The 21375-nt window shown below is 35.6% G+C and overlaps 1 protein-coding gene across 1 annotated transcript in view; it reads left to right on the top strand.

Annotated features, from left to right (window-relative positions):
• Nucleotides 1-21375, top strand: part of IL1RAPL1 (interleukin 1 receptor accessory protein like 1) — a 1380067-nt gene that overhangs the window by 271363 nt on the left and 1087329 nt on the right. The window lies entirely within an intron of this gene.

Genomic DNA, 21375 nt, shown 5'->3' on the forward strand with positions numbered 1-21375 from the left:
CAAATCTGATGATTGTTCTTGAAAAGGGACAGACATGAGTAACTGGAGTCAGCAAGAGTAAATGGTTGTATTAAGCAAATGAATGAAGTTGTCTCAGATCCTCTTATCTTGTAGTGTTTTGCCTAGCATATTTGACATGCACAGCATATCTTTTTGTTTGTTTGTTTGTTTGTTTTTGAGACAGGGTCTCACTCTGTCACCCAGGCTGGAGTGCAGTGGCGCGATCTCAGCTCACTGCCACTTCTGCCTCCCAAGTTCAAGTAATTCTCGTGCCTTATCCTCTCAAGTAGCTGGGATTACAGGTGTGCACCACCATGCCTGGCTGATTTTTGTATTTTTACTAGAGATGGGGTTTTGCCATGTTGGCTAGCCTGGTCTCGAACTCCTGACCTCAAGTGATCTACTGCCTTAGCCTCCCAAAGTGCCGGGATTATAGGCATGAGTCACTGTGCCCAGCCCAATGTATCATTTTTAATTACTTCCCTCCTGTCTGCAACATTAGTTTTGGTAGTAATGATGAAATAAGTACTAATAATGGCTAGAAAAGAAAAAAAAGATCATTTAATCATTCCAAGAAAATAAATTAGTGAATAAATTAAATATCATAGTACACCAAAGAAGGGGGAAGTAATGGAATAATACCTTTTATTTTTCCTTTAAATTTATTTTTATTTTTAATTTTTGTGGGTACATAGATTAATATATGTATGAGGTACATGAGATGTTGAAATAATACCTTTTAGTTTCATTAATATGTTTTCTGAATAAAGACAAAAAACTTATACCCACTTATTGGTCTGTTGCAGTCATTTCTAGTTGTTTCTAGTTTCAGTTTCTTTATAGTTCATTATAATGCATTTACTTCTAGTGCAGTATAGTTTTCTAGTTTAGAGCCTTAACTCCTACAAAGTTGCCAATGACTTTGTCTGGAGAGCCCTTTTTATTAAGTTACATTTTGAAAAGTTTCTTTCACATCAGCAAGCAGATATACAAATAGGAGAAATCTTAATTATAAGGTAAGATTGGAAGAGATTTTTTTAAATCCTACTCTACAGTAAATTCCAGAAATTGCAATACAGTCCATATCTTTGTTTCTTTGGGATAAATTCTAGGGGCTTTCAGATGTCTCTGTGTCAAAGAATATTTAACACAAAATCTCCAAGTGGTCACATAAATTGTTAGCAGTGAAGGAACTCAAGTTCTGTTTCTTGGTCTTCATAATCATGGTGAGATTATTGTTTATTTTAAATCTACCTTTAAAAGCGAAATTATGTAATACCTATGCTTTGGAGACAGCAGCTGCATCCAAAGAGACCTTCAATGACTTTGAGACATTAGGAACTCCTCTTGAAATGAACCTATGTAGGCAAATCTGTGTTTGTCTGGGTTAGAATATGTGACTGAGAGTTCTCCCAGTAAACTTCCGGGTAGAATTCAATGTTTACTCAAGGATAAGTCATAAAAATGAGTTAATTTGAAGCTTATGCAAATGTTGTTAAAACTCAACAGGAACCACAGCAATTGCTTAAAACTTGGAACAAAGGAGATTTTTTTTTCCAAGAGTAGTATTTTAACACAGATACACCGTGTTTTATTGCACTCTATTGTACTTTGCAGATATTGTATTTTTAACAAATTGAAGGTTTGTGTCAATCCTGTTGTACAGTACGTCTATCAATGCTATTTTTTCAACAGCATTTGCTCACTTTGTGTCTCCGTGTCACATTGGTAACTCTCACAATATTTCATACTTTTTCATTATGATTATGTCTATCATGGTGATCTGTGATCAGTAATCTTTGATGTTATTATGAAATTGTTTTGGGGCACTACAAACCATGCCCACATAGGAACTTAATAAATGTGTGTGTTCTGACCACTCTATCAACTAGCCACTCCCCTATCTTTCTCCCTCTTCTTGGGCCTCCCTACTCCCCAAGACACAAAAATACTGAAATCAAGCCAGTTAATAATCCCACAATGTCCTCTGTGTGTTCAAGTGAAAGAAATAGTAACAGGTCTCTCACTTTAAATCAAAAGCTAGAAATGATTAAGCTTAGTGAAGAAGGCATGGTGAAAGCTGAGATAAGGTGAAATCTAGGCCTCTTTTGCCAAACAGCCAAGTTATGAATGCAAAAGAAAAGTGCTCAGAAGAAATTAAAAATGCTACTCCAGTGAACACACAAATGTTAAGAAAGCAAAACAGCCTATTGATGAAATGGAGAAAGCTTGTGTAATCTGGATAGAAAATCAAACCAGCTACAGCATTCCCTTATGCCAAAGCCTAATCCAGAGCAAGATCCTAACTCTGCAATTCTAAGAAGTGAGGAAGCTGCAGAAGAAAGGTATAAAGGTAGCAGATGTTGGTTCATGAGGTTTAAGGAAAAAAAGCTGTCTTTATAACATAAAAGTGTGAGGTGAAGCAGCAAGAGCTGTTGTAGAAGCTGCAGCAAGTTGTCTGGATCTAGGTAAAATTATTGATGGTGGTGGCTACACTAAACAATAGATTTTTGGTGTATAGAAAGCAGCCCTCTATGGGAAGAATATGCCATCTAGAACTTTCATAGCTAGAGAGGAGAAGTTAGTGCCTGGCTTCAAAGCTTCAAAGGACAGGCTGCCTTTCTTGTCAGGTGCTAATACAGCTGATGATTTTAAGTTGAAGCAAATGGTCATTTACCATTTGAAAATCCTAGGGCCTTTAATAATTATGCTGAATCTATTCTGCTTGTGCTCTATACATGCAAGAACAAAGCCTGGATGACAGCGCATGTGTTTATAGCATGGCTTGCTGAGTATTTTACATCCACTGTTGAGACCTATTGCTCAGAAAAACATATTTCTTTCAAAATATTACTGCTTATTGACAATGTACCTGGTCACTCAAGAGCTCCCATGGAGATGTACGAGGAGAATAATGTTTTCATGCTTACTAACACAATATCCATTCTGCAGCCCATGGATAAAGGTTATTTTTCAAGTATTATTATTTAAGAAATATATTTAATAAGGCTATAGCTGCTATAGATCTGCTATATAGCTGCTATAGATCTGCAATAGCTGTGATAGATCTAAGCAAAGTAATTCGAAAATCTTCTAGAAAGGATTTACCATTCTAGATGCCATTAAGAACATCTGTGATTCATGGGAGGAGGTCAAAATATCCACATTATCAGGAGTTTGGAAGAAGTTGATTCCAACTCTTGCAGATGATTTTGAAGTCTTAAGACTTCAGTGGATTAAGTAACTGTAGATGTGTTGAAAATAGCCGAAGATCTACAATGAGAATTGGAGCCTGAAGATATGACTGAATTGTTGTAATATCATGATAATATTTTAACAAATAAGGAGTCACCTCTTATGGATGAACAATGAAAGTGGTTTCTTAAGATGAAATCTACTCCTGGTGAGGACGCCAAGAACATTGTTGAAATGACAACAAAAGATACTATTACATAGACTTAGTTGATTAAGCAGTGACAGAGTTGTATAGGATTGACTCCAAATTTTAAAGAAGTTCTATGGATAAAATCTTATCAAACAGCATTGCATGCTACAGAATAATCCTTTATAAAAGGAAGAGTCAGTGCAGCAGACTTCATTGTTGTCTTATTTTAAGAAATTGCCAGTCACCTCAACCTTCAGTAACCACCACCATAGTTAGTCAGCAGCCACCAACATTGAAGCAAGACCCTCCACCAGCAAAAAGATTAAGATTTGTGGAAGGCTCAGATGATCAACATTTTTAGCAAAAATGTACTTTTAAAATTAAGTTATATACATTGTTTTCAGACACAATGCTATTGCAAACTTAATAGACTACAATATAGCATACACATAACTTTTATATGCCCTGAGGAACCAAAAAAATGTGTGCAACTCGCGTTATTGAGGCATTTGTTTTGTTGCAGTGGTCTGGAACTGAATCTGCAATATCTCCAAAGTATGCTTGTATTATTTAGAACTGCCAGCGCATGGTGATAACAGAAAGCAATTGACTTTAAGTGAATTTTATTATTATTTTTAAAAACTATCTGCAGAAGATACGTTTGTTTATTGTGTGCTCCCTATGCCTGGTCTTTGGAAAAAGCCTCTTTTTAAGCAATTAACATTCTTTTTCAACGTTAAACTTTTTCTTTGATAAAATTTAAATAATAAATATGTTAAGGATCACCTATTTCTTAAAATATTGAATGATTTCAAACATATATGTCATCTTTACTAAGATTCCTTACCCATGTTTTCCAATTCTGCTAGAAAACCAGTGAATCATTCTTTGAAGGGTAGACAGTGTACGTTATAGGTTAGATATTATTTCTTATGCCATTTATAGTACACAGAAATCTATTTTTAAATGTACAGTAAAAGTTAAACATACATGCAGTTATAATATGCAGTGATGGTCTCCTACAAAAAAGATCTTAGCAATTGATTGATTGATTGATTGAGACGGAGTCTCACTTCGTCGCCAGGCTGGAGTGCAGTGGCGCAATCTGGATCTCTTGACCTCGTGATCTGCCCGCCTCGGCCTCCTAAAGCGCTGTGATTACAGGCGTGAGCCACCACGCCTGGGCAAGATCTTAGCTATTTAAAATATGTATTTCGAAATCTCTCCTTACCTAGTATCTATCTTTGTTTACTTAAGACATTGTAATATAAATTTGAACTAGGTTATGGTATTTATGTTTTTAAATCATTTAATTTTTCCATTGAGTACCACTCTGTGGAAAAATTATTATTGATATACAATAATATATAATTGTATAATAATTATGTAATATTGATACACAAAATTATTGATATACAATAATAATATTTATTACTATTGTATATCAATTGTATATTGATGTGCAATGGTGGTCTCTTACAAAAAAGATCTTAGCCATTTAAAAGATATATTTCAAAATCTTTACTTAGTATTCATCTTTGTTTACTTAAGATTATTGTTATAAATTGAAATAAGTTATGGTATTTATGTTTTTAAATCATTTAGTTTTTCCATTGAGGGTACCACTCACTTCATATTAGTAAGATTTCTGTGTGTTTCTTTTAAAGAATTATTCAGAAGCAGACTTCATTGTTGTCTTATTTTAAGAAATTGCTGATACTAGCTAGATATTTACATAAATTGCTTTGACTAAACTATAATTACCTTGTCACTGTTTTCTAGTCAATTGTAATGCAGAAAAAAATAATTCAAACTATTAATATCATGGTGAAAAGCATGGGCTCTCATAGGAGATTATCAAGCTAAAATTCCATACGTGCTACTAATCATGTTAATTAATTTCTATGCCTAATTCTCTTCATCTGTTAAATGGGGCTAATAATACTACATAGCTCATTACTTTGTTTTGAGGGTTAAGAGTAGGGACATGGATGAAACTGGAAAACATCATTCTCAGTAAACTATCGCAAGGACAAAAAACCAAACACCGCATGTTCTCACTCATAGATGGGAATTGAACAATGAGAACTCATGGACACAGGAAGGGGAACATCACACTCCGGGGACTGTTGTGGGGTGGGGGGAGGGGGGAGGGACAGCATTAGGTGATACACCTAATGCTAAATGACGAGTTAATGGGTGCAGGAAATCAACATGGCACATGGATACATATGTAACAAACCTGCACATTGTGCACATGTACCCTAAAACCCTAAAGTATAAAAATAAAAAAAAATTTAAAAAAAAAAAAAAAAAAAGAGTAAAAACACACAGAAAGTTCTTATAATAATATCTAGCATACTGTAAGCATTCAACATGTATAAGTTATTTTAGGAGATAATATATAATGATTATGTATTTATTTCATTTTCTTTTCTTTTTTTTTTTTTGATGGAGTTTTTGCTCTTGTTTCCAGGCTGGAGTACAGTGGTGCAATCTGGGCTCACTGCAACCTCCACCTCCTGGGTTCAAGCAATTCTTCTGCCTCAGCCTCCCGAGTAGCTGGGAGGGATTACAGGCACACACCACCACACCCGGCTAATTTTTTGTATTTGTAGTAGAGATGGTGTTTCACCATGTTGGCCAGGCTGGTCTCGAACTCCTGACCTCAGGTGATCCGCCCCCCGCCCCCCCACCTTAGCCTCCCAAAGTGCTGGGATTACACGCATGAGCCACCGCAGCGCACCTGGCCGATTTCCTTTTCTTTGCTTATGTTGCAAAGTGAGAAATGCCTCATATTTAACCAAGTTGTCCCTAGGACTTTACCAATCTAAGAATTTTTTTGTCTGAGAAAGGCATTCCGAAAGTCAAATCTAGATATACTTTAAATCAATATCACTTTAAACGTTTACGTTAGCCATGTTTTTTACAGTGTAAAAGACTATTATATAAATTCTGTTAACTACGTTTTGTTTCTTGTTGTAAATTTTTATTTATTTAATAAATCTATTTGTAAGATTTTTTTTCTCGATAATACTACTGAAAAAATAGATTTCATCCAAGCACAATGTTAACTAGATAAGAAACCAACCCACCCTATTTTAATAGCAGCATTAATATTTTTCCTTAAGAAAACAAGACAGCCACTTACAGTATAACTAAGTAAGCTAAGAATGTCCAAAGGGCGCTCAATATGTCTTTCTTCGACATAAAAAGTGATGACAATCGATCAGTCTGACTTTCACAAGAGGCTCCCTAGGAGAGAACCGCATACTGATAATAGTAAGGTCAGGAAGCCTATTTAGTTGTTTTATATTCTGTAGCTCTCTGACTGTCCCAGTAGTTACAAGCCAGCATGTTTGACACATAGCCAAAATTCAAGATGAATGCAACACACAAAAAGAGGGCAAAACATGATGGGACCAATAAGGAGAGATCATTTCTTATTATAAAGGCATTAACTTTTTTCAAGATCAGTGACTTGGAGTTTTGAGCTGAAGGGTTGGCTAGAAGAACACTTCAGTTTACAAAGAGAAATGCACCCTGTAATGAACTGCAGTGGACTCTAAAATGAAATTGCTGGAAGCTACATAAGAAATAGAAAAAACCTAGAAACACAATGAAGAACATCCCGATTTACAGCATCCGGAAAGGCAGCTGAGGGTTGACCCCATTACTTTCATTGAGCAATTTGTTCCGTCTCTCCTCACACATACCCTCACTAGGACTTCTAAAATAGAAAGATGCACAACATCCCTTAGCCCTTTCCACTATCTCGAAAAGGTCCCCAAACTTTGTTTACTAAGGTTTTAGAACTTTATGTTTTACCATGTTTAGTATTTATTTAATTTTCTATTTTTTTCTCTTTTTTTCCCTTGACCTAGATCATAGAATAATATACTTAGAGGACATTTTTCTAAATGCAAGTTGCTAGAAATGACTTGGCAAAGATTAGTACAATTCACAGTGTCCTGTAGCAATAGAATTAAGGAGGAGTTTTTTTAAAGAAAGACTGATTAATTTTTTGATGATTTTGAAATGTAAATGCTAAGAAGGAAATTTGAAGAAATAATTTTAGATAATTTATATCTAAAGTGTTACAAGCATTTTATGAAACACTAGCTATCAGATTAGTCAACAGCTTTGGTTTTTACCGTCAACAGATATTCTTTAAAACATTCATACAATTTATTGTGTGCTTATGCATATCTTTATGCAGTCTTTCTGTGAATGCTCATAGGGGACTATTGTATAATGCTATCATTGTTAGCAACATTTGTGCTTTGTTTCTGAAGTCTTTTACTGTACTAGTAATTTTTTTCTTTGCAGAAACTAAAGTTTTCTATCAGAAAAACTTTAGTTGGATCCTGATTTATAAACAGATACAACAAACAGCATGAGAGTCTAGAGAATATCATGTAATCTTCAGTTGTTCAATCTGATGATAAATTGGGCAGAGAAAAGAGTTCCAGTTATGTGAAAAGTATTTACCGTGTTAATGAATCTGTGCCAAAACATTTGTAGAGGGTCAACTTCAGGCCACTCCCTGTATTAATTGCTGGGGTAAGATGCGTAAGGTAGACACTTGCCTCTGGATGGGTCAGGCTCCAGTGGGACCAGGTGCATTGCAGGAGGATTGCATTACTTTGTCCAAGAGCTTATTAAGACTTTGAAAAGAAATGCTTTCATTATATTATTTGACGTTTTATACATTTAAGTGTCCTGGCTTGCTTTGAAGATTTCAGAGTAAAAAGCCAAAATTTGGAGATTGATATCTAATTATTAGGAACAACTATGCTTCTGTTTCTCTCTCTGATACTACTAAAAGCAATAAACCAAATACTTATTAAATAATTAGTTCATGGGAAATTATGCCTTTTTTTTTTTTTTTTTTTTTTTGAGTTGGAGTCTCACTCTGTTGCCCAGGCCGGAGTGCATGCAGTGGGAATGATCTTGGCTCACTGCAACATCCACCTCCCAGGTTCAAGTGATTCTCTCACAAAGCTTCCCGAGTAACTGGGATTACAGGCACGTGCTACCACACCCAGCTAATTTTTGTATTTTTAGTAGAGATGGGGTTTCACCATGTTGGCCAGGCTGTCTCAAACTCACGACCTCAGGTGATCCGCCCTTCTTGGCCTCCCAAAGTGCTGGGATTACAGATGTGAGCCACTGTGCCTGGCCTCAAACCTTGTATTATTAGATTAAATTGGGGACCTGCAAACTTTTTATACAAAAAGCCAGATAGAAAATATGTTTGGCTTTGCAGGCCACATAGTATCTCTTGCAACTACTCAGATCTACCTTTGTAGCATGAAAGCAGTAATAGACAATATGTAAAAAAAAAAAAAAAAAAAAAAAATGAGTATGGTTGTGTTCCAATAAACCTTGATTTACAGAAACAGATGCTCGGAATCATTTGGCCTACAGGCCTTTTTTTTTTGTCAATCCTTGAATTAAGTAAAGAAAGTGACAGGTTTCCTGCTAGAAAAGGGTTTGTTACGAGGATTCTGTGATTTAATGTATGTGAGATACCTAGAGCCATGTCTGCATGTAGTGAATGCTGTAAATGTGTTATTTATTATAATAACTGTTAGAGAAATGTAGGAAAAAAACACATCTAAACCATTTATAAGAATTACATCTTGAATATATATTTCTTTAAAACCTGGATTAGTGACTACTACTATACCTAGATTTCAACTTATCAACCAACCAAATACACTGTGAAGGGTTTTGTGGATGAAAACCTTCAGATGATTGAGTGTTTCGATTGCATATTGCATATATAAGGGTTTTCTCTAATAATAGATATGAATAGATTCAATAATATATGCTTTTTTCATTTGCCATTCATATATTCTTTAAACTTCTAACCATTTCCCCAAACTTGGCTCATTAAACTGATATACATTGGTTTACTGTTTATACTCCTGCCTTATTTTTTGCATATTATAAATATAATACAGGTGTTTCTGAGCAAGAAAGACAATTGAATACCAATGTTCTGAAATATTCTTGTTTCTTACAAAGACATGTTCATCACAACTCTGCCACATACACTATACACATATATACTATTTTTTATTTTACCAGATTTTTAGAAATATCCAAAACCTAAAATATTCCAGTTGGGGTACAATTATATTCTACTGGGATAAGAGAAAGAAAAATTTGGCTTTAGTAGCCTAGAAAAGCAGTGATTTAGTTAAGCATATTCAAATTTTAGTAATGCACAGTCCTGACTGACACTTAGGACTCTTTAATGTATCTTTTTATTTGTAGGTAAGATTAAATAGAAAATACCATATTTAAATCTGTGAATTCAAAACGATATTTTTTGAGTGCCTATACCATGTCCAGGTTATGTTTTTCTACTCTAATGGAGCTAACATTTTATAAAATAACATTTATAAAGGAAGATAACAAATAAGCTTTTAAAACTTGCATATAATTTTTACTAGAGTAATACTCTCATAAAAACCAGAGAGACTAAGGGAAAGAGTTATGAAAAATAGAGTGAATAACTATTTTAGATAGGGTGGTATTGAAAGACTGTTTAGAGAAGGAGGCATTTGAACAGAGAGAGTTCTAAATGAAGTGAGAGAGCAAGTCATGTGAAGATCTGGTAGTAGAGTGTTTGGACAGTGGGAACTACAGTGTGAAAGGCCCTGAGATGAGAAAAAAGCTGGGATATTTTTAGAAAAGAAGGAGGCTAGTGTTGGGCATGAAGGAAAGTGAGCTGAAATAAAGTCAGTGATCATTTAGGGCCTCGTGGGCTGTTTTTAGATCAGTGTAGCTCTCTGAGGCAGACATGAGATGGCTGTGGGTAGGGCAGTGCTGTGAACATCATTAAAGTTTTCCCAAGACCCTTCTGGTCCATCCAGTGGTAGTAGGTATACCAGTAGGGAAGCTATTATAGCATTTCCCTGGGAAATGCTGGTTTTTAGACTAAAGTGGCAGCAGTGACAAGGGTGGGAAGAGGTGATTCAGGATACATGCCAAGGTAGAGCTAATAGGCATTGCTGTTAAGTTGAATGTAGGGTATTGGAAAAAGAGCTGAGTCAAGGATGTTTTCTATTTGTATCAGGTAGATACTGGTGTCATTTACTAAGGTGGGATGGTTTATGTTGACAGGGAGTTGTTAAGATCACAAGTTCAGGCCAGGTGCAGTGGCTCATGCCTGTAATCCCAGCACTTTGGGAGGCCAAGGTGGGCAGATCACCTGAGGTCAGGAGTTCGAGACCAGCCTGACCAATATGATGAAACCTTGTCTCTACTAAAAATACAAAAATTAGTCGGGCTGTGGTGACGCGCGCCTATAATCCCGGCTACTCAGGATGCTGAGGTGGGAGCATCACTTGAACCTGGGAGGCAGAGGTTGCAGTGAGCCGAGATCATGCCACGGTACTCCAGCCTGGGTGACAGAAGGAGACCCTGTCTGAAAAAAAAAAAAAAAAAATTAAGAGTTCAGTTTTAACTATGTTAGGTTTGTGAGGCCTTCTCTATATTCAAATGGAGCTGTTGAGTAGGCAATTAAACATTGGGATATAGAGTTCATGGAAGAGATCTGAATTGCAGATATACATTTGAGAGGACTCGGTATGTAAATGGTATTTAAAACCATGAGTCTGTATAAATATCATCAAGATAGTGAGTGTAGACAGAGAAGTCCAAATACTAAATCTTGAGGTATTTAAATTTTAGTTGTTTGGCAGAAGAGATGAACCTTCACAGAAGACCAAGGCGTGCAAAGCAAGTTAGAAGGAAAGCTAGGAGAGTGTCACAGCCCTCAAGCCAAGTGCAATATGCCTCAAGATGAAATGTGTGATCAATCGGCAAAAGCTGTAAAGAAATTGAGTAAGATGAGAACTGTCAAAATTGCTCATTGGATTTGGCAAGATGCAAGAGAATGTTGGCCTTGAAAAGAAGAGTTTCAATAGAGAAATTAAAAACTACAGTTAATAAAAAAAATAGGTGAGGAAGTAGAAACAAAGAGTATAAACAAATATTTTACTGAGTTTGCTATAAAAGGAGCACAGAAATGCTCTTGTAGCTGACTAAAGACATAGGACTTAGGAAGGTTATTTTTTTAAATGGGTGACATTATAATACGTTTGTTTGCTAATAGGAATGTTCCAAACAAAGAGGGAGAAATTTATGATGCTGCAGAGAAAAGGAAATATTCAAATAGTAAATTCTGCCATAAAAAGGAATGAAGTAATGGCATTTGCAGCAACCTGGATGGAACTGGAGACTATTATTCTAAGCAAAGTAATTCAGAATGAAAACCAAACATTGTATGTTCTCACTAAGTGGGAGCTAAGCTATGAGGATGCAAAGGCCTAAGAATGATACAATGGACCTTGGGGACTCTGGAGGAAATGGTGGGAAGGAGGTAAAGGACAAAAGGCTACAAATTGGGTTCAGTGTATACTGCTCGGGTAATGAGTGCACCAGAATCTCACAAATCACCACTAAAGAACTTACTCTGTAACCAAATGCCACTTGTTCCCCCCAAAACTATGGAAATAATAAATAAATAAATAAATAGTAAATTCTTTGAGTAGGCATGAAGAAATGGAATCCGTTGCACTAGTGGAGGGCTTGGACTCATAATGACAATAATGGCCATCATTTATTATGAGTCACTTACATATATTAACTCATTTAATTCTAAAAATAACCCTGTAAGCTATATTTTATTATCACCTCTATTTTACATGGACAGAAAAATAAACACAGCAGGTTAAGCTAGTAATTGGTAGAGGTGGTTTCCAAACTCAAGTTATCTCATTCCAGAGTACCACTAGAGAGTTATATGTTATACATTAGATGTACATATTATAACTGGGAAAAAAGGTAGACTACACAGATAAAGTTAGGGAATTTTTTACATCATCATAACAAGATGATATAGTATAGTTCTTATTCTATTTTTCACTAAAGTTAAGTGCAAGATTATCATCTGAGAATAAGAAGGAGGGATGGGCCACTGAGGGATGGGCAATTTGAGAGTTGAAGAAGGGATGGGCAATTTAGGGAAAGAGCAAAAGGTATGAAATATTTGTCAAGTACAGGAGTAAAATGGCCATGGAAAATGACCTGCAAAATCTGCCAGTGCCAAGGTCTCTTGAAGATTTTTGTCATTATTTTAAAGTGAGATGCATCATCATGTGAGGCAGAGAGCTAATTTATATCCATCTTTGCTTCAAGGTGTCACCAGTGAAATATCAATGGTGGGACTGACAGGTAATCTAGAGGAACAGAGCATGCCTTTCGTTTTCATATCTGTCATCCTTTTATCTGGCATGGAGGTGTGATGGCTAGAACTTTGCTAGTCATAATTGACCATGGAGATAAGTACCACACTCTAGGGGTGGTAGAATATTGAGCCAGGTGGCAGAAGTTTGTTCTCTGATGACTTCATTGAAGTGCCACAGCAGTTCTGGACTTTTAGCCTGCAGACATCTCTAATGGGAGTCAGAAATAAATATGTATCTTGTCTAAGCCTGTTTAGGAGTCTCTTCTTCTTACAGTCAGACTTAATCCTAACTTATTCCAGAATTTGTTTTCAGAAGGGGGTTGCTAAAGGGACAAAACCTAAAAATATGACTTTGGTTAAATGGAGGCAAACAGGTGGTTAGCAGCAAGACTCAGATGTTGCAGTTTCTCTCAACATAGGCCACTGTTCTGATGGACACATGGCATATAGGGAGAATTATTTTAAATATACTTTGGATTTTTTTTTCAGGTGAGTAAAATGGAGAGAGAAAAGGAGATTCCATAATTTCCTTTAGTAACAAATTTCACTGTCTAGCGAACTTTACTTTCAGGTATGTCACTTAATATTTGTACCGTTTCATCTAATTTCCATTTTCTTATATACTAAACTCAAGAGACACATTTAGTTAAAATTTTTAATAAAATTTTATACTTGTCAGATATTTCAAATATTTTACTTTACTCCTGTCTATTATAGGAAATCCAAAACTGACTTATATTTACCTTCTTAAACCTTGATATGTTCTCACAATCTCTTTTTATTTTTCAAGGATTTACATCAGTTTATAATAGTATAACTACAAAAAAAGTATAATCACCAAAGTAAACAATGACATACTCCTTGTCAAATCTTAGGGCCTATTTCCACGCTCTTGGCCCTTATTTCTTATCTTGCCTTTTTCCCCTAAACTGAGAGCCATCATCATCATGGGCATATCAAGTAGAGACAGATCAATTTGTGTTGGAATCCAGTTAGTCATTTACTAGTTAGTTATGTACCTTTAGCTAGTCAGAATTTCTTTCTAATCCTCAGTTTTCATCCACAAAATGAATTGTGTTAAAGACTGAATAAACTAATTTTGTTTACTCGCATTTAGTTTATACTTTTTTTTAAAACCTTCCTTTCTTTCGTTCAATTTACACCATGCACCACCTACATTAGTACCTATTGATATTTGTGAGGATTTTACGTCTTTGCCCCTTCTCCATTTCTATAACCACTTCTCAAGCCTTCAACATGTTACTCCTTGCCAGCAATCATTCTTTGCTACCTGTGTTCTTACCCATTCTCTAGTTTCTTCCAGAGGTTCCTTGTCCCTTAGCAGGTCTGCCTTCTTACTGCCTCCTGCATGCCGCCCACTTGCACCATTTTCTGTATATTTTCTCTTGCATCAATTTTCCATTGCATATAATAATCTCTAGTTCACCAACCTGTATTTGTAACTCTATTTTAAAGACCATATTTAGTCTTACTTCATCCCAGAAATCATCACTGACTAGCTTCATCACAATTGAGACATCACTTTCATGAAGTTCTGCTTTGTATGTGTATAATTTATCCTCTTATACCATTAGATTTCTTGTATTGATCGTTGATTTTATTTTAGGCTTGTCTTAATTATCCATTTAGTATGTAAAATCTTCCTTGTCTTCATGATCTGCTGATGGTATAAAACTTCCTTCGTTTAAAGAAAAACTATCTCTGCTGTTCCCTGTCCCATGCTTTGCAGTGCTGTCACTATGAGGAGAATTTATTAATTTATGCATGCTGCATTTAATATGTAAATGCCTTTAAATAAATGAAGATTGGTACTACAATGTCCTCGATCTTTGCTTTCTTAAACTCAAATAGTCTTAGTTACTTTAAAACATTTTGCCTAGTGTTATTTTTGTGTGTATGTTTCCTCTAAATTCAAGTGTTTATATTCTTCTTTAGTTGGGATCCAGAATCAGCCTCACTGCCATCATATAATCAAATTCATGCAGAGTGGATTGGGGAGTTTAATTCCTAGCATCTCCTCTTACCTTTGCTTCCATTTAAAAATTTAATTATTTCTAAAATTCAACTAAAGGCCCGCATTTATTATAATTTATATCATTGTTGAGTTATTAATTGGTTGTTATTTATTTGCTATACATTATAGTCAAGCCTGTAGCTGAATAAAGTATACCTTGATATATTGGAGTACTTATATAAACTGCATAGGCACTAAGGGGCTAAAAGAAAGTAAAGTGGGATATGATAATAAATGAAAACTTATTGGAGTAGAAAATGAAAAAAATTTAGGTTATATTTTATTTCTTTTAATTAAGATGAAATTCATATAACATAAAATTGACCACTTTAAAGTGAACACCAATGGCATTTAGTGTAGATTTTATTTTACTTTAACAGCTTTTTTGAGGTATAATTTACATACCATACAATTCACCCTCTTAAAGTTTAAAATTTAATAGCTTTTCATATATTTACAACATTGTGCAACCATTGTCACAGCCAATTTTAGAATATTTTATTTAACCCCCCAAAAAACCCCATACCTATTAGCAGTCATTCCTTATTTTCCTGTATCCACTATCCCTAGGCAACCATTAACCTACTTTTTGTCTCTACAGATTTGCCTATTCTGGACATTTCATATGAATGAAATCATATATGGCCTTTTGTATCTGGTTCCTTCCACTTAGCATAATGTTTTCAAGATTCATCCATGGTATAGCATGTATCACTACTTTGTTCCTTTTTACTGCTGAATAATATTCCATATTATGGGTATACCATGTTTGATTATCCATATTATGCCATATTGTGGATATACGTTCATCAGTTGATGTTCATTTCTGTTGCTTCCGTCTTTTGGTTATTATGAGTAGTGTGCTGCTATAAACATTTGTACGCAAGTTTTAGTTTGAACACCTGTTGTCAGTTCTTCTGGGTATATACCTAGAAGTGTAGTTGTTGGATTATGTTTAATATGTAAACGTATTCTATGTTTAACATTTTGAGTATCTGCCTAACAGATCCTTTCCTGATTTCTAAATTGGAATATTTATTTTTTTAACTGTAGGCTTTACATTCCTTATATATCTGACCACTAGTTTATTGTACCATAACAGGTATTTCTTGATTTCTTCTGTGCTTTGGTTTCATCACCAAATAACAACTTCCTTGAACTTTTAAAATTACATCATTTATAGAATAGAAATATGAAAAGAGTTTTGTGATTCTTAGACATGAACACTTTCATAATTAAAGATATTCTTACCCCCATGGTAACACATGGAAAGAAAAGGATAATTCGATTCCTAACATTCTATTAATTTTATTTTCTTTATATATCTCTTCCATGATGCTGCCAAAATAATTGGGCTCAATTTAAATTCTCTTGTCTGCTTGCCAGTGGGATGCATCTGAGAATTCAACTGTGCTACGTTTTGCTTGACCACCTATATGTTCTGCTAACCCCTCTGTTAACTAAATGCCTTTTTGATATAGTCAGTGTTACTTAATTCCAAGGGAAATCTGGGGAAAATATTGTAATTTACTGTGTACAATGGAGATAACTACAGTATGTAATATCCATTATTGTATGGGAATTGTACTCAAGTTAGTCCAATATGGAGTGATGGTTTTAAACCTTTTAGTTAATTCGGAATTAAGTAAACAAATATTTGTGAAGCACCCACCCACTAAATCATACAAGTCACTTAATTAAGGAGAGAAAGTGAAAATATTAATTTGTGGCTTAATTATTAATAGCATATTAAAAAATGTAAAGGTTTATTATGGTTTTAGTTGGAGTTTATCCTTCATTACATATACAAACAAGTATGAAAGGAAAGAATTATAGCACTAAGCCGGTAAGAGAAAAGTAGCTTGATTCTTTTCAGAGTAAATAGAAGGAACATAACCGTAAAAGGAATATAAACAATAATTCCGAGTGGGAGAGAAATAAATTATTTTTAAAATAATTCACGGACAAGGCTTAATGCGATGAGATAACATAGACCTGCTAACCTAATTCCAGTTAACAAAGCACATTTGGTTATATTGTATCTTTTACAGTTTCATAGTTTGCTATTTTATAGTAGGAACAGGATAAGCTTTAACTGCCTTGTTTTCCTTTATTCTTCCTTTTTTTGACCCTGTTAAATTTAGGAAAGCACACACTTGGCTCATAAGTGCTTGTTCGGTTAAAACAGTGTGTTTCCACATGTAGCAGCAACCCACCTTCATCTGAATCTCCTAAGAGGGATGTGATTGCAAAAATATCATTTTTCTTAGCCCTACATCATGGCTCTTAGATCAGAACCTCTAAGAGTTCTGAGCTGAGTTATGTTGTAGGGCTAAGGGAGGGCCCAGGAATGTACATTTTATCAGTAACCCCAGGTGATTAGGGTAGGGTCCAGGAATGTATGTTTTATCAGCATTTCCAGGTGATTCTCACATATGCTAAAGTTTGAGAACCACTATACTGTACTGTATTCCCTGCTGTAGTGACTATGAGCAGAATGGTTAAAAGCATGGACTTTGGTGTCAGGCTTATTTGAATTTAAGTTCTGATTCTGTTACTTCATTGTGATCAAACCTTGGACAATCCTCTTAAATTCTTTCAGCCTCCACTGTATTCAGCTATAAAGTTTAAGATAAAAGGTGATTGTAATCTCTATTTACCTAAAGAATAAAGACTTATTAACATAATGGTGCCTTATCATTCTTACTATTATTTGAGATAGGGTCTTGCTTTGTCACCCAGGCTTGAGTGTAGTGGCATGATCATGGCTCACTGCAGCCTCGACCTCTTGGACTCAAGCAATCCTCCTGCCTCAGCCTCCTGATTAGCTGGGACTACAGGGGAGCAACCACCACCATGCCTGGCTATTTAAAAACAATTTTTTTTTGTAATGACAGAATGTCCCTATGTTGCCCAGAATGGTCTCAAACCCCTGGGATCAAGCATCCTCCCACCTTGGCTTCCCAAAGTGCTAGGATTATAGACATGATCCACTGCACCCAGCTGCTGCTCAATTATTAATAGAACCTTCCTTCATTCTTAAAACTATCCCACTTCAGAGGATAAATTATATGATCTAGCATAGCTATGTAATCATTTATTGTGATGAGTATATGACATCACTTATTTGATTTGATACAGTTGGCACATAATACATATTTTTTAAATGTTCTTATAATTAATGCTATTTTTAAAAATCAGGCCAACTCTGGGCCCACTGCCTAGGAGTTAGCCCTTCTCCATAAGGAGCAGTAAAAGCAAACAAACAAACAAACATATTTGATTTTTTTTATTTTAACAGAGTACTCAGGATTGTCTACTGCTTTAATTGCTTTTAAAAATTGATTTCTATGGAAAAGAGGTCACTGATTATTGATTGTTGGCTAGTTTTGTCCTCCATGGGTACAGGTCTTTAAGTCATTTTGTCTTCATTGTTTTTACTAGCTTGGCCATGCCAGTTGGCATTGTCTTGTGCTAAAAGGCATTTTGTAGTAGAGACTTTGGGAAAAAGACATTCAAGAGAAGGATAATAAAAGTCTGTACAGTGGAACTATAGTATTACACAAATATTATTGTCTATAAGCCCCGTTATCTACAAAAGATAAATATGACATTTTCCTTCTCTTATTTGCTTCATGATGAAAAACATTGCTATTCTGCCTTCAGTTTGCTTTTCACTGCCAAGTAAGTATGTTCTAGCCATGGGAGAGAGGTATTTAGGAGTTTTTCTTGTAGTTAGATGGGAATCCTAGACTCTCTACTCAGACTGCTCTGAGCCTGTTTCTTTTTTTCTCTTTTTTCTTTTTTTTGAGATGGAGTCTTGCTCTTGTCATCCAGGCAGGAGCACAGTGGCGCGATCTCGGCTCACTGCAACGTCCACCTCCTGGGTTCAAGCGATTCTCCTTACTCAGCCTCCCAAGTAGCTGGAATTACAGGCACTTGTGACCATGCCTGGCTGATATTTGTATTTTTATTAGAGATGGGGTTTCACCATGTTGACCAGGCTGGTCTCAAACTCCTTACCTCAGGTGATCCACCCTCCTCGGCCTCCCAAAGTGTTGGGATTACAGGCGTGAGCCACTGCGCCCGGCCTCTGAGCCTAAGTTTATCAATAATCTCCTAAGTGGTGCCATAAGGATATGAGTTAATGTACATAGAGTTCTTAGCAGCACATCTTTGTTCTCAATTATTGTTTTCTTTCTTTTTTTTTTTTTGAGATGGAGTCTCGCTCTGTTGCCCAGGCAGGAGTTCAGTGGCTCAATCTCGGCTCACTGCAAGCTCCGCCTCCCGGGTTCATGCCATTCTCCTGCCGCAGCCTCCCAAGTAGCTGGGACTACAGGCACCCGCCACCACACCCGGCTAATTTTTTGTATTTTTAGTACAGACGGGGTTTCACCCTGTTAGCCAGGATGGTCTCGATCTCCTGACCTTGTGATCCGCCCACCTCGGCCTCCCAAAGTGCTGGGATGACAGGCATGAGCCACTACACCTGGCCTATTGTTTTCTAATACCATTATTAAGAATATTGGTGGTCTTAAAATTGTGCAAGCAGCAGATTTTAGGGACTTATTTGGCTCATTGGCTTCTTTCAGCCACTCGTTCAGATTTTTTGCTTCTCCAGTAAAAAACAAAACAAAACAAAACAAAACAAACTTGTTCTTCTTTGTGAGATGGATGGGGGAAAAAGAAGTCATATAGTTTAAGGAGAATAAGGAAATCACAATATCTGAACATTTGAGGGAGAAGAACTCAATAATCAAGGACCAAGTGACATAGCAGATACATTGCTTTTTGCAGTGTCTGACTGTCAACACATAACAATAAGTGGTTGAGATTTTCATACTCAAGGCCTTATTCATTGCTTTTTAGAAAGTGTTTTTGTTCCACTTCCAATGAAGGCATAATTCTCAATGAAATATGGAAAATGTTGTAGTCAACATGAAAATACATATATTCAAAATAGCATAGCATTAAGCCTGAAGTATCTGCCATCATTTTTATTCACATACTACTGGTATTCAAAATATAGAAAATAAATAGAAATATAAACTTCTACAGCTATTGCCTTCATAAATTACAACCTTCATGGCTATCATATGTCCCAAATATATGTTTCAGATATGTGCAAATGATGATAAAGAAACAATCATCAGTTATCTAGGAGACAACGATACACACTAGGTTATCTTGAGTTAATTATTTCATGCCAAACTTAAGTGACTATGTGAGAACCATATGTTTGGTGTGTAATTCACACTTTCAATAATGTTTGTATCAACTGAAATATTTTTCAATGAACCAGCATCCTTATAATGAACATGGTGTTATTATAAGGAAGCTGGCAGTACAAGTGGTACTTTGTGTTTTCTCATTTCATGCTTTCATTTAGATTTAAGATGTTCTTGGTTTCATTTCCAAGTTGGCATGAATTAGCAGTAAATAGGAATCTGCTGGCTTGTGTTACATTTGCTTTTCTGATACCTCTAAAGAAAGAATGGGAAGAATTCAGAACAGTAATCAGTTTTAATTGAGGTTATCCAGATAGAAGTCTTTCTTCTATCTAAATATCAAGCCAAATTTCTTGGTATATAATCAGAAGGAACCATGTTGATTTCTCTACTTATTGATGAGTGTATGCTTTGATTAAGGAGTCACAGGGAAAGAAGATGGTAATATTCTCATAGATTAATGATTGTGGATTTTCAGCAGTTAAGAATTGTATTCAACCTAGAAAACAACTTCTAAGAATCATTAATAGTGCAATTCATAGAAGTAGGGTTGATTAAAATTATGAATAATTTATAAAATGTAATATATGGATAGAAAGAGCACATTGGCTTTAACTCATGATTAGGCATACATGATTATTCCATTTTCTTCCTTTAGCATTGACTTTTAGATTATGGAAGGAGAATGCCTCTAGAGAGTTAAAGAATAGGCACAACATAAAAGTAAAAATGAATGCTCCAAAAGTGGATATATGTTGTGCTTCTGATAACTTTGCATCTTGTAATGGATTTCCATCAACCTGCCTTGCTGTATCAGTCAGAATAGTCTAGGTTACATTGTAGTAATGAACAGCCTCGAATATGAATGGGCTAAAACTGAAAAAAAAAAAAAAAGATGTGTTTGCATTTAGCTCTTGCTACATGTCTATTTCAGGATGGAGTTGCTGGCTGATATGGTTTGGATATTTGTCTGCTCCAAATCTCATGTTCAAATGTGATCTCCAATATTGGAGATGGGGCTTGGTGGGATGGGAGGTCTTTGGATTATGGGGATGGATTTCTTATGAACAGCTTGGTGGCTTGGTGGCATCCTCATGGTAATGAGTAAATTCTCATTCTATTATTTTCCTGAGAAACTCATATTTAACACAAGAGAAATGTAGGTATCTCTAAAGACTATAGTAACCCAATGTTATTGATGATCAGAGGCCAAAAAAGCCTTGTAGCCTTACATGTTCCTTAATCCTGATCATGTAACAGAATCGTTTGGCAAGAGTTTGAAATACATGAATTCTTGGCTCCTATTTTCAATGTTTCTAATTTAGGAGGTTTAGGGTGAGACCCAAGCATCTATATTTATTCCCTTAAGAACTGGTTGTTAAAAAGAGCTTGGCACCTCTCCCTTTCTTCTTCTCTTGCCATGTAATGTCTGCTCCCCTTTGTCATCTACCATGAATGGAAG

Source organism: Symphalangus syndactylus, chromosome X (genome assembly GCF_028878055.3).
Source record: "Symphalangus syndactylus isolate Jambi chromosome X, NHGRI_mSymSyn1-v2.1_pri, whole genome shotgun sequence".
NCBI classification, from domain to species: Eukaryota; Metazoa; Chordata; class Mammalia; order Primates; family Hylobatidae; genus Symphalangus; species Symphalangus syndactylus.